At 38.2% G+C, this 12,282-nt stretch overlaps 1 long non-coding RNA gene and 2 other non-coding genes across 3 annotated transcripts; 2 read left to right on the top strand and 1 right to left on the bottom strand.

Moving 5' to 3' along the window:
• Window positions 1–1,359: 1,359 nt before the first annotated feature.
• Window positions 1,360–1,432, top strand: TRNAR-CCG (transfer RNA arginine (anticodon CCG)). Its single transcript has one exon. It is a non-coding gene; the product is annotated as a tRNA-Arg (tRNA).
• A 5,926-nt stretch (window positions 1,433–7,358) lies between these two features.
• TRNAL-CAA (transfer RNA leucine (anticodon CAA)) lies at window positions 7,359–7,466 on the bottom strand. The gene is made up of 2 exons: window positions 7,429–7,466; window positions 7,359–7,404 (listed from the first exon to the last, which is right to left on the bottom strand). It is a non-coding gene; the product is annotated as a tRNA-Leu (tRNA).
• On the top strand, window positions 7,426–12,005 carry LOC138425709 (uncharacterized). Its single transcript, XR_011251347.1, has 3 exons — window positions 7,426–7,658; window positions 7,816–8,055; window positions 10,435–12,005. It is a non-coding gene; the product is annotated as an uncharacterized lncRNA (long non-coding RNA).
• Window positions 12,006–12,282: the final 277 nt, after the last annotated feature.

Below are 12,282 nucleotides of genomic sequence, written 5' to 3'. Positions count from 1 at the left end.
GGAGAGAGGAGCCTGGTAGGCTACTGTCCCTGGGGTCTTGAAGAGTTGGACAGGACTGAGTGACTAACACTATGATAAAATATCTAAATTTAAAAAATGAATTAAAAACTTGAACAATGAAGAGGAGGAAGGAATAAAAAGTACCCAAAAAAAGGTACAAAATTGAGTTCAGTTCACTTTAGTCATGCAGTTGTGTCCGACACTTTGAGACCACATGAATCACAGCATGCCAAGCCTCCCTGTCCATCACCAACTCCCAGAGTTCACTCAAACTCATGTCCATCGAGTCGGTGATGCCATCCAGGCATCTCATCCTCTGTCGTCCCCTTCTTCTCCTGTCCCCAATCCCTCCCAGCATCAGAGTATTTTCCAACGAGTCAACTCTTTGCATGAGGTGGCCAAAGTACTGGAGTTTCAGCTTCAGCATCAGTCCTTCCAATGAACACCCAGGACTGGTCTCTATTAGAATGGACTGGTTGGATCTCCTTGCAGTCCAAGGGACTCTCAAGAGTCTTCTCCAACACCACAGTTCAAAAGCATCAGTTCTTCGGCACTCAGCTTTCTTCACAGTCCAACTCTCACATTCATACATGACCACTGGAAAAACCATAGCCTTGACTAGACAGACCTTTGTTGGCAAAGTAATATGAGTTAGGGGAGGTCAGTTTTTGCTTGCAAATGAAATGGATGCCAAGATGAAAATCCAAGAGAATCCACTAAGGAGTTTAGACTTCAAAAGTTTGTTGGAATATAGTCACCTGTTTCCAAAGAGTGCAACTTGTGCAAAACTCATTTCCAGCTAGCATCAACAGTTTGCCTTTAAATTTCTAAATTTGTTTGTTAGAAGGTATTAAGATTCCTTCAGTCTATATTTTCACTCTTGACCAAACGATTATTAATAAGATCATAAACTCTAAAATGTTCTTTTCTTGAAATCATGTGTCAGAATGGTTTCATTTCTGCAGTATCATCCATAACAGAACTGAAAATGGCAGGTCTGTAGCTTGTTGAGCTTTACATCTGCCTCCATTTCCTTTTTACCTCTCTGAAATGTAAACTCTAAAGTTCTTTTTATGCAGTGCAAATACTATGATTTCTATATATGATTGGGGGAAAAAAAATCTGTTAAGCAGTCAGAGTAGTGGAGGCAAAGGAGAGGGACAGAGTTGATTTACAGAGAATGTGTGAAGATGAAATTTGGGGGCAAATAAACCTGACCATTATCTAGATTTCTGAGAAAAGAAGATGCCATTCCTTCTTCCCGTTTCAGTTCAGTTCAGTCCAGTCAGTAGAAAAGCCCCCCACCCAGCCCTGTCTACATAAGTTTTGTACTTTAGGTGAGAAGGGTCTCTTACAGTTGGCCGCGTGGCCTAATGGATAAGGCGTCTGATTCCGGATCAGAAGATTGAGGGTTCGAGTCCCTTCGTGGTCGCTTCTTTTTCTATTTGCTGGTCTGATTCCCTGCCAGGTTGGAGAGGCTTAAAATCTGATTTGCTTCCTCTCCCCTCTTGATGCTGTTGCCCGGTTGTGAGTGAGTTCAAACAATTAATCGATCAATGCGTTCTTATTTAACAATTATATATTGGAGGCCTGATGTTTGACGAGTGCTTTAGGCATGAAGGAGGAGGGAATAGCACGTGTCCTCAACGAGCTTACTTTCTACCGAACCTGACAAATGAAATAAACACAGAAACAAAATAACTAAAACTTGTTTCATGTCCTATGAAGTAAATAATTTATAGGCTGAAATAAAAAATTAGGGATGGGGGCTTCTTTAGACAGAATTTTATTATTCCTGGCTTAAGGGATAATACTGCTAACTTGCTGAGAATATGAAGGCACTTGGTCTTTACAAAGCTGAAATACTGAACTTTTGAGGGGGCAGGGATCACTTAAAAAATCAACTAAATGGGGAAATGACTAGCTAAATTTCTGGGAACAAATATCTGACTAGGATTTCTATAATTGTAGCTCTGAATGGTTTGAAATAGATGTTCTCCAGATTTTCATTAGCTACCATAAACATAATTGCCTCTACCTCCTCCCTTTAGAAAAGCATAAAGGCAGAAGCCACCAAAGGCTTTCATTCCAGCTGAACTGTCCTCTGGAGCAACTTCTGTGTAGTCACGAGACCTTAAGTTTTTAGCAAGAGCGCAAATGCCAGAAATGGAACTGAACAGCAGGGAGGGTCTTCAAATAATTTGAAAACAGAACTATGGTATGAGCCAGCAAACTCCACTTGTGGGTATATATTCAAAAGATTTGAAAATAGAGTCTCAAAGAGATATTTGCACCCATGTTCATAGCAGCATTATTCACAACAGCCAAGAGGTAGAATGAACCTAAATATCCTTAGAAGGATAAATTGATGAATAAAATGTGGTATATACCATGTAATATTATTGTCTTAAATAAAAGAAAGAAATAGACCTTGAGGACATTATTCAAAGTGAAATAAGCCATTCACAAAAAGACAAATACTGTATGATTCCATTGACACAAGTGTTCAATTCAGTCACTCAGTTGTGTCCTACGCTTTGTGACCCCATGTACTGCAGCACACCAGGCTTCCCTGTCCATCACCAACTCCCTGAGTTCACTCAAACTCATGTTCATCAAGTTGGTGATGCCATCCAACCATCTCATCCTCTGTCATCCCCTTCTCCTCCTGCCTTCAATCTTTCCCAGCATCAGGGTCTTTCCAAATGAGTCAGTTTTTCGCATCAGGTGGTCAAAGTATTGGAGTTTCAGCTTCAGCATCAGTCCTTCCAATGAATATTCATGACTGATTTGCTTTAGGATAGACTGGTTGGATCTCCTTGCAGTCCAAGAGACTCTCAAGAGTCTTCTCCCAACACCACAGTTCAAAAGCATCGATTCTTCAGTGCTCAGCTTTCTTTATAGTCCAACTCTCACATCCATACGTGACTACTGAAAAAACCATAGCTTTGACCAGACGGACCTTTGTTGGCTAAGTAATGTTTCTGCTTTTTAAAAAGCTGTCTAGATTGGTCATAATTTTTCCAAGGAACAAGTGTCTTTTAATTTTATGGCTGCAATCACCCATCTGCAGTGATCTTGGAGCCCCCCAAAATAAAAGTCTGCCACTGTTTCCACTGTTTCCCTGTCTATATGCCATGAAGTGATGGGACCAGATGCCATGATCTTAGTTTTCTGAATGTTGAGTTTTAAGCCAGCTTTTTCACTCTCCTCTTTCACTGTCATCAAGAAGCTCTTTAGTTCTCCAAAGATATATAGTCCAGATATACGTGTTTGAAGGAAGCAGCAGGTCACCATTACCCCTTACAGAATTAGGAAAACAATATTATCCTCTAAGGAATTACACCGCTGGCATGGTCAAGCAGACATTCCTATCTTTGTACAGGTGCACACTGTACATTAAAGAGGGCCCTGTCAGAGAGGGACTATGTTATGTTCAAATTTTCTTGTGCAGCCTTAAAAACTTAAATCCTATTCCATCATAGAGTATATGAAACAATCAAATTCATAGAAACAAGTAGAATGGTGATTACCATTTTATGGGAGGGAAGTGAAAATGACAGTTGTTTAATGGGTACAGAATTTCAATTTTGCAAGATAAGGGTTCTAGAGATCTGTTCCACAGCAATATGAATATTCCTAAAACTACTGAACAGTACATTAACAATGGTTAAGACTTTTTTTATAATAAATAAATATTTGTTAAAAAACCAGTTGGCTATAAATGTATGGGATGATTTCTGGATTCTCAATTGCATTATATGTTCATCTTTATGCCATTACCATATCATGTTGGTTACTATAGCTTTATACTAAGTTTTGAATTGAGGAAGTCTGAGTTCACCTTTGTTCTTCTTTTTCAAGATTTTTATATGTTCATATTGCAATTTGGTATGAATTTGAAGATTGGCCTTTTCTTTTCTGTAAAAAAAGTTTTTGGAATTTTGATAGAAATGAAATTGAATCTGTAGATCACTTTGGATAGTATTAACATCTTAACAGTATTAAGTCTTCCTATTTAGGAACTTGGAATCTCTTTCCACTTATTTGACTCTTCTTTAATTTCTGTCATCAATGTTTTGTAGATTTCAGTGTACAAGTCTTTCATTTCATTGGTTAAATCCATTCGTGGGTATTTTATTCCTTATGTGCTATTATAATTGAAGTTGCTTTCATAATTTTCTTTTTGGTTTGTTCATTGCTGATATAGAAACACAACTGACTTTGTATGTTGATCTTATACTCTGCAATTTTGCTGAATTCATCTATCAGTTGTAGAAGTTTTCTTGTGATCATGTCATGATATTGCCATCTGTAAATAGAAACAGTATTACTTCTATACTTTCCATTTGAATGACTTTGATTGATTATTTTTCTTGTCTAATCGCTTGAAAATGAGGTTAGCTGTAGTTTTTTCTATAAATGTTCTTTATCATATTGAAGAAGGGCATGATATTTTAAGTGGTGAAATACAGTTTGCTTCTCACCTCATGTTCCATGAAATGGAGATACCTGTAATAAAAATGTATGAAGTTGGGTTAAAACAGGAATATGGTCATTTCAAGTGCTACCTTTTTATATCATTTATAAGAAATTGAAGGGTACTAGAGCTGATGAGTTAACTGACTTCTCTAGTAAATTTCATAGAGAAATCAGACTTGTACTATGGCTTTCCTAGGAACCCTCTGATGGTAGACCACACTCATCTCATTTACAGTCAGATCTCCATATCTGCAGGTTCTGCAGCCACGGATTATAACAACTCCATATCAAAAATAATCAGAAAAATATTCCAGAAAGTTCCAAACAGGAAAACTTGAATTTACCATGCACCACCAACTATTTACATAGCATTTATGCTGTACTAGGTATTTAATCAAGAGATGATTTAAAAGTATAAAAGAGAATATGTGTAGGCTATAAGCAAATAACTATGCCACTTTATATGAGACTCAAATATCCATGGATTTTGGTATCTGCTGGAGGCCCGGGAACACGATGGATACAAAGAGATAACTGTATATCCACTCATCAATAGGCTTGTGTTGTAGTGGTTATAGTTTGGTCACATTTGGACCTACTTTCTATACTGGGTATTCCACATTTTTTTAAAGTATCTTTTTAAATTTCAGCTGGAGTTATCCATAATTTAGTTGAATTTTTAACTTCACTTTAAAAACCTTAGACTTGCTTTATGCTAGTCAATATTGGTTCAGTTGATCATATGAAATCAGTTACTAGGATGAAGTTTATCATTTTAATAGCTTAGTCAAACCTTCACTTATTGATACTTTAACTTTTAATTTCTTGTCAAATTGTGGAATGCTTCACAAATTTGCATGTCATCCTTGAGCAAGAGCCATGAGACTCATTTCCAACTTTAGTATGTGTGCCGCCAAGACGAGCACTATTCTGCATTATATATTCACATTTTAAAAGCCAAACAAGTCAGGCACTCATTCCTGCAAACAATTTTTAGCTAGTATGCAATCATGTGTTTTATAAACTTTTTGGACATAATGAGCATCTTTTTCTGAAACAGAAAGCAGGGAATCATGAGTAATATGAACAACTATTTTTACAAGGGAAGTCTCAGAGTAAGTGAATACTTCTAATATTTCACCTATCTTCTGAGTTTCAAAGTTTTCAAATAGCTACAAGCTTTAATTTTCAAATAAACCAGCTTTCTTTTCACCCACCTAGTCTCTTACATTTTGACTATTTCAGGGTAAAAATCAGTGATCAAACAAGTAGAGTCATGTGTGGTCATAATGACAGAAATACATTATCATGCATATATGAATCAATAGCTGGCGTTAGTCTTGGGATCTGGGATATGTATATTCTTCTCCTGAGAGATAAGGAAATCCTGGAATATGGTGTTCCTGAGCAGAATCAGTCATTTGACTGGAATATAAGCAGCATAGGGTATAAATTTATTTTACTCATTTAAAAAAATTAAATTTTAATTTTAATTCTATCCTATTCCATTTTATTTTTCTACTTTTACTGTCATGGCTCCAGAACTGCATTCCTTGGTACATAAAAAGCACTCATGATATACTCGTTGGAAGAATGGTGATTAAAAATACCCTAAATGTCTAGGGGGAAAAAAAAGTGGATAAATGTGTACCGCTTTGCAACATTTCATTCTAAAGAAAAAGATTGTGTTTACACGGAAAGAGCCCAAGATACATTAGGTTTAAAAAAAAAAAGTCAGAGAATGGTATACTTCCTATGACTGCATTTCTGTAAAAACAAAATATTTATATATTATATATACATGAATTCAGAGAAAATAGGAGTGTACAAAATATAATAAAATATTGTTGGTGGTTAGATTTGGAGGAGGAGGAAGGTATAACTTTCATATTTTATTCAGGAGTTAAAATGGCACTCAATTTTGACTAGGAAACAAAACAATAATTATTAGATGCCAGCGAGGGTGTGATTGTGCCTAATTTACAAAGGAAATGTTTGAGGACTAATTCATGACTTTTGAACACGGAGAGACCATGTTCAATATAAAATAAATAGATCTGTATTAAAATCCATAAATTTATATTTATATAAGATTTATAGATCCATAAAACCCATAAATCTATTATCCTTCAATGTCTTATAAATAATATAGATCCATAGATCTATATTAAAATCAATAAAAATCCAATAGATCTATATTAAACATCCATATAAAATATGTTTGCAGGCAGGAGTGTGCAGTGGTAAAGAATCCTCCTGCCACTGTAGGAAACTCAAGAGACGCGGATTCCACCCCTGGGTGGGGAAGATCCCCTAGAATAGCAACCCGCTCCAGTATTCTTGCCTGGAAAACACTATGGATACAAGGAGACTGGAGGGCTGCAGTCCATGGGGTCCCAAAGAGCTGGACACGCCTGAAATACTGAACACACACACGAGCACTAACGTGAGCTACAGGTGAGTGGACTTGGCAGGGAGTGCTGCAGGAAGTATTCAGGGAAGGGCCTCTGTCTGGGAAGAAGCGGAGGAGCAGCCAAGAGAAGCAGGCAGGGCACCGGACCACGCCCACTTTCCTTCTCCAACACCAAGGGGAAGGGAACTATCTTGAGTTCCAAATCTCGCTATTTTAACATTTCCTCGCGCTGTCTCAGAAAAACCAACCTCTCTTACTCTCCCGTCGTTATTAAACGTTCGCCCCAAATCTCGTGACTTCCAAAAATATCGCGATGTTTCAGCTTTTACTATTTGCGTTAGCAGCCCCTGTGAGAAATTTTTTTAAGTCCGTTTTTAACACTATGTGTTGGTAAATTGTATATGCATATTACTCTTCTCAACATATTTTATTTTAGAAATTAGAGGAGGGGAAGAAAAGGTTGTGTCAGAAGTGGGATTCGAACCCACGCCTCCATACGGAGACCAGAATCCCCAAGGCGGGGAAGCTTTAAGCTTGAGTCTGGCGCCTTAGACCACTCGGCCATCCTGACACCTCGGGAAAAACACGAAGATTTTGCACTAAAATAGATACAAAGATCAGCGTCTCTGTGACGTATAGTCTAGGAAGATGTTAACTTCCGGATCGAGACTAAAAGGCCACCCATGGCTTGAAAAGGAAAACAGCTTATGTTTCTGGAGGGAAGGAAAGAAAGAACCGAATGACGTTTAGCCCAAGTCGCTTGGTAGGTTTTCCAGCCTCTGATCTTTACCGAAACCTTGAGCGCGGTTTTTGCCCCAGGCTTATTTTTGAAGACAGTGAGGAACAACAAAAATCCAACAAAAGCCCCAGATATTATGGCATAGACCATTTTATTGTCTCTGATTCCTTTTCGTCCCCAGATCTGCCTTGCCAGTGGAGAAGTGTTTGTTTTGGGCTCCGAACGTGACGGCCGAGGAACAGCCTTGAAAAGTCCTCGTAGGGTGACAACTCCCGCCGATGGAAGACTTGATGAGACAAGTTTCTACGCAAGAGTTTGACCTATTCCAGGTCCAGAGAAACTCAGTGACACGCTTGCTCCCGACCTTCCTGGTCACTCTCAGATATTCCTGATTGAAAGTCTCCGTGGCGTCCATTGCCAGGTAGCAGATAAAATGGCGATTTTTAAAAGGGATGGCTGGGTGAAAATAAGCGGAACGTGCCACACTTCCTGACAGACTTTTCCAGCTCTTTCTCAGCTTTGTGCGAAGTAATATGCTCTTTGAGTCTGGAAGGTCACATATTTTAATGAAACCTTGAAGGGTAAACAGTAAGAAATTATTCTTCCAACTAGGCTGAAAACTAAATATTTTCAGATGTCCATAATTATTACCTTAAATTCTACAAGTGGAATCACTAGATCTTTATCCAGTTTAACTTTATATTGGCGTATAGCTGACTTACAATGTTTTGTTAGTTTCAGGTGTACAACTCAGTTATTCAGTTACATATATACATATATCCATTCTTAAAGTTTATCCAGTTTTAAAAGCTTTTAAAACACATTGCCCACCTACCTCCCCAAAATTTTGAAGCAATTTAGAGTCATGTCCATGGTTTTTCAGGCAAGAATACTGAAAAGTGAAGTCTCTCAGTCGTGTCTGACTCTTTGCGACCCCATGGACTCTAGCCTACCAGGCTTCTCCGTCCATGGGGTTTCCCAGGCAAGAGTACTGGAGTGGGTTGCCAGTGGGCTGCAATTTCCTTCTCCAGAGAATCTTCTCGACCCAGGGATGGAACCCTAGTCTCCCACATTGCAGAAGATAACCCAAAGATGACCAACAGAATACTATGATTAAATGGTTAACAACAAAACATTTTGCTGGGTGACACAGTTTTATTAGTGAGGTTCAGTATTCATGTTTCAAGGATTTTTATATTCTCTAAATTGCTTACCCAACCTTTGAGGTGTTCATCCTTCCTTGATTTGTAAAATTCATTTTATGAAAAATAAACCCGTCTGATAATCTTTATTTAGAAAGAACCCAAGAAGAAATTTCTTTTACTAACAAGAATCCTATTAAGTCCCTTAAACACTACTTTCCATGTATAGAAACTATAGATATAAAACTCTAGTTTTATAGTGAGCTGTAAATTTTACAAGGTTCTCATGTTAATCTTTAAAAACCAAGCTGTGGCCCACATTTCATGTCCTTATAATGTTACCATGCTAACATTTACTTTTATTCCTGGTCATTTTTTAGTTCCATCTCTTGCTTCCTTTATGGAATATTAAACTCCTGATATTTTGATTTTATGCATTAAATGATTTGAAGTACTTTCCAGAATAGGTAAGGTATAATTAAATATGTAAACAATTTTACAATTTATTAACAATATTTATTGTTCAACAGGACTTCCCAGAGGCTAGTGTACATTTTTTGAAAACAACTGAATGAAGGATTTTGAAAGGCCTCAAAATTTAAAAGGGTGGGGCTTCCCTAGTGGTCTAGTAGTTAAGACTGTGCTTCTACTGTGTAGGACACAGCTTCCATCCCTGACAGGGTAACTAAGATCCCACATGCCTTGGGGCTCTACAAAAAAAAAGATTTTAAAGAGTGGAGGGAACTAAAAAAAGATGACTGTGTTTGTTTATACCAATTTAAATAACAGGATTTAATTTCCAACCTTGAAATTAATTTCTTGACTATTTTATGTGGAAATGTACTTGGGGCAATACTGTCATATTTAAGTATTATTTGCACACTATGAAATCTAAGCTATTAATGCTTTATAAATATTCTAGCAAAGTCAGTTCCGCTAGAATAATCTACACTGGTTTGACTGAACTTTCTCATTATTCTTTACAAAGACCTCACAAAGAAATTACTGGGTTATAGGAGGCGCAAGAGTGTAGTGATCTAATTGCATAATCAAGTCAAAATTTATTGCAGGACCATGTTAGTTTGTAGTAACCTCTCAACCTCAAGAAAAAGTGCACTAAAGAAGAAATGCAGATCTAGGCTTTCAGTTTCTCCTGACCACCATGGTCGGCACTGAGGTTTCCTGAAAGCACACAGTGTTTCATTTACCCACAAATGGTCTTTTGCCTCATCCCACTATTTCATGTTATTTTTTTCTCTTCTTAATTGACTTTATTAATTTTTCCAAGGACAGAGTCAGGTTCTCTTGTATTCTGAACAGTCAAGTTCATCTGGGGCACCTAACACTGTTTAACTTTTTTTTTGAATCAATGAATTGTCATGCATTTGTGAAGAAGCAACCCACAAATCATTGGTACACTAAGGATCTTTCTAGTTTTATTTTGCTGGGAGATGTGCGATTTCCATCCATACTTTGGTCATGATCCCTGATGAAGATGTTAACAAATGGATCTATTTACTATATGCTAGCTCTTGCTCTTACTTTCTTAGTGCTTTTAAGTGTTGCCTTTAAGGCAACTGTCATGTGCATTCTCTCATCTTGTCAGCTGCATATCCTAGATGGCAGTTTCCTTTCATTCTCTGAAACTTCCCTTCTAGGCCTTGTCTACTCTTGGGGAAGATGCTCTTCTGTACCCACTAGATCAGTATCAGAGAAAACAAGAGCAGCTGAAGACTAACACAATTTTCCTGAGGCAACAACAACAACAACAAAAAACACAAAAAACCCCAAAAGAATGAGTGGTTGAAGCATGAATATGTAATTAACAACTTTAGATGTTCTGAGGAAAGGACCAGAGAGGAACCAGAACTGGACCCCATGTTTGCCTAAAGGGGTCCATATTGTGACCTGATGAATTCAAATGCTTACCTTCCTGCAGATCATCTGCAAAGTTTAACTTCATTCAAAATGACGTTTAAAAAGTTTGTTTTTATACCTCTAAACCCACCACCCATAAGAATCATAGGATAAACAGTACAAAGCACATCAATTCACGCCCTCCTTCTCTACCATCCTCCACATGGCCCACTGGTAACCACAAACCTTTTGTCCATATCACAGAAAGGGTACTGTAAAGTATACAGTCTTTTTGAGACTTTTTCCCATTCAGCATTGTTAGTAAGATTGTCTTGTAGTATATCCCAGTTCAAATTGGAAGTAGCTTTGCTGAATCCAAAGAGGTTGCTTACCGCTGCTCCAGCTGCTGCTGTTAATAAAAATTCATTAAGATGCTGCTCCTATTAGTACTGAGTCTACTAGAGATAAAGCAGACCCCGTGTGAGACCTTTTGTTAGCCTGGAGACAGCTCCATCAGTTGAGCAGCAAGGATCAGGGAGTCTTTCCTAGGAGCACATTTTCTTGGGACTGGTACCAAGCAAGGTGCCCTCTTTATGGGCTCTTATTCTTCCTCCTTGTCCCAATGGACTATATTAAGTAAAACTGAAATGCAATTCTGACTGGGTCTCTTCACCCAGTTTTCCAGTTGCGAATTCTTGAATCTAGAGTAGACAGACTTACTGTTAAAGGCTGGTATCCCAGGTCAACAGACTGGCACCCCAAGGCCTCAGTCTCTACCTTTCCATGCAGAAAAGCATAATCCATAGATATTGTGAGGCAGGATACGATGTACGTGGACATGTATTTCACCTTGGTCTGAATCCTGGCCCTGTTGCTTCCTAACTGTACACCTTGGATAAATCACTACCCTCTCTATGCTTCAATTTTCTTGTGTAAAATAAAGGCAACAGTATCTACTTTATCTTGTAGGGTTGTTAAGAGCATTAAATAAGCCATTGTACACAAAGCACTTCATACTATGTGCTGAGCATTGCTCTTTATCTGTGTAGTAGTATTTTATATACATAATATATATATATGTTCAGTTCAGTTCAGTTCAGTCACTCAGTCGTGTCCGACTCTTTGCAACCCCATGAATCGCAGCACGCCAGGCCTCTCTGTCCATTGCCAACTCCTGGAGTTCACTCAGACTCACGTCCATCGAGCCAGTGATGCCATCCAGCCATCTCATCCTCTGTCGTTTGTTAGCACATGTATTTATATCTATTGAGACTATTCAGCAAAAGCTAACCTAGCCTCATGGAAGCCCCTCTCTGAAGCTCCTGGTTATTTCTCTTAAAACCTTTTGAATAAATAAATGAATCAGGACATATCACCAATGCATGATCTTCAGCCATGAACCACAATGTTGGGTACAAGACTAAGACCACAAAATCTTGTCATCTTGAGGTCATGTCCAAAAGCAGAAAAGATCGAAAACCTCCTGGAAAAGAGCTGTCCTCTCAGCATATTTTTCCTCCTTAGAATGTGGTGCCCTCCATGACCCTAAGGGCTTAGGCTGCTGCTTCTGAGGTGGGAAGCAAGCTCTGGGCGCTCTGATCTATACCAAGCATTGCTGCATACCCCACTGTCAGTTATAAGCACTTGAG

This window comes from Ovis canadensis, chromosome 20 (assembly GCF_042477335.2).
Source record: "Ovis canadensis isolate MfBH-ARS-UI-01 breed Bighorn chromosome 20, ARS-UI_OviCan_v2, whole genome shotgun sequence".
Classification (NCBI taxonomy): Eukaryota; Metazoa; Chordata; class Mammalia; order Artiodactyla; family Bovidae; genus Ovis; species Ovis canadensis.
Note: the sequence above shows the minus strand (reverse complement) of the source record. Positions and strands in the feature narration are given on the sequence as shown.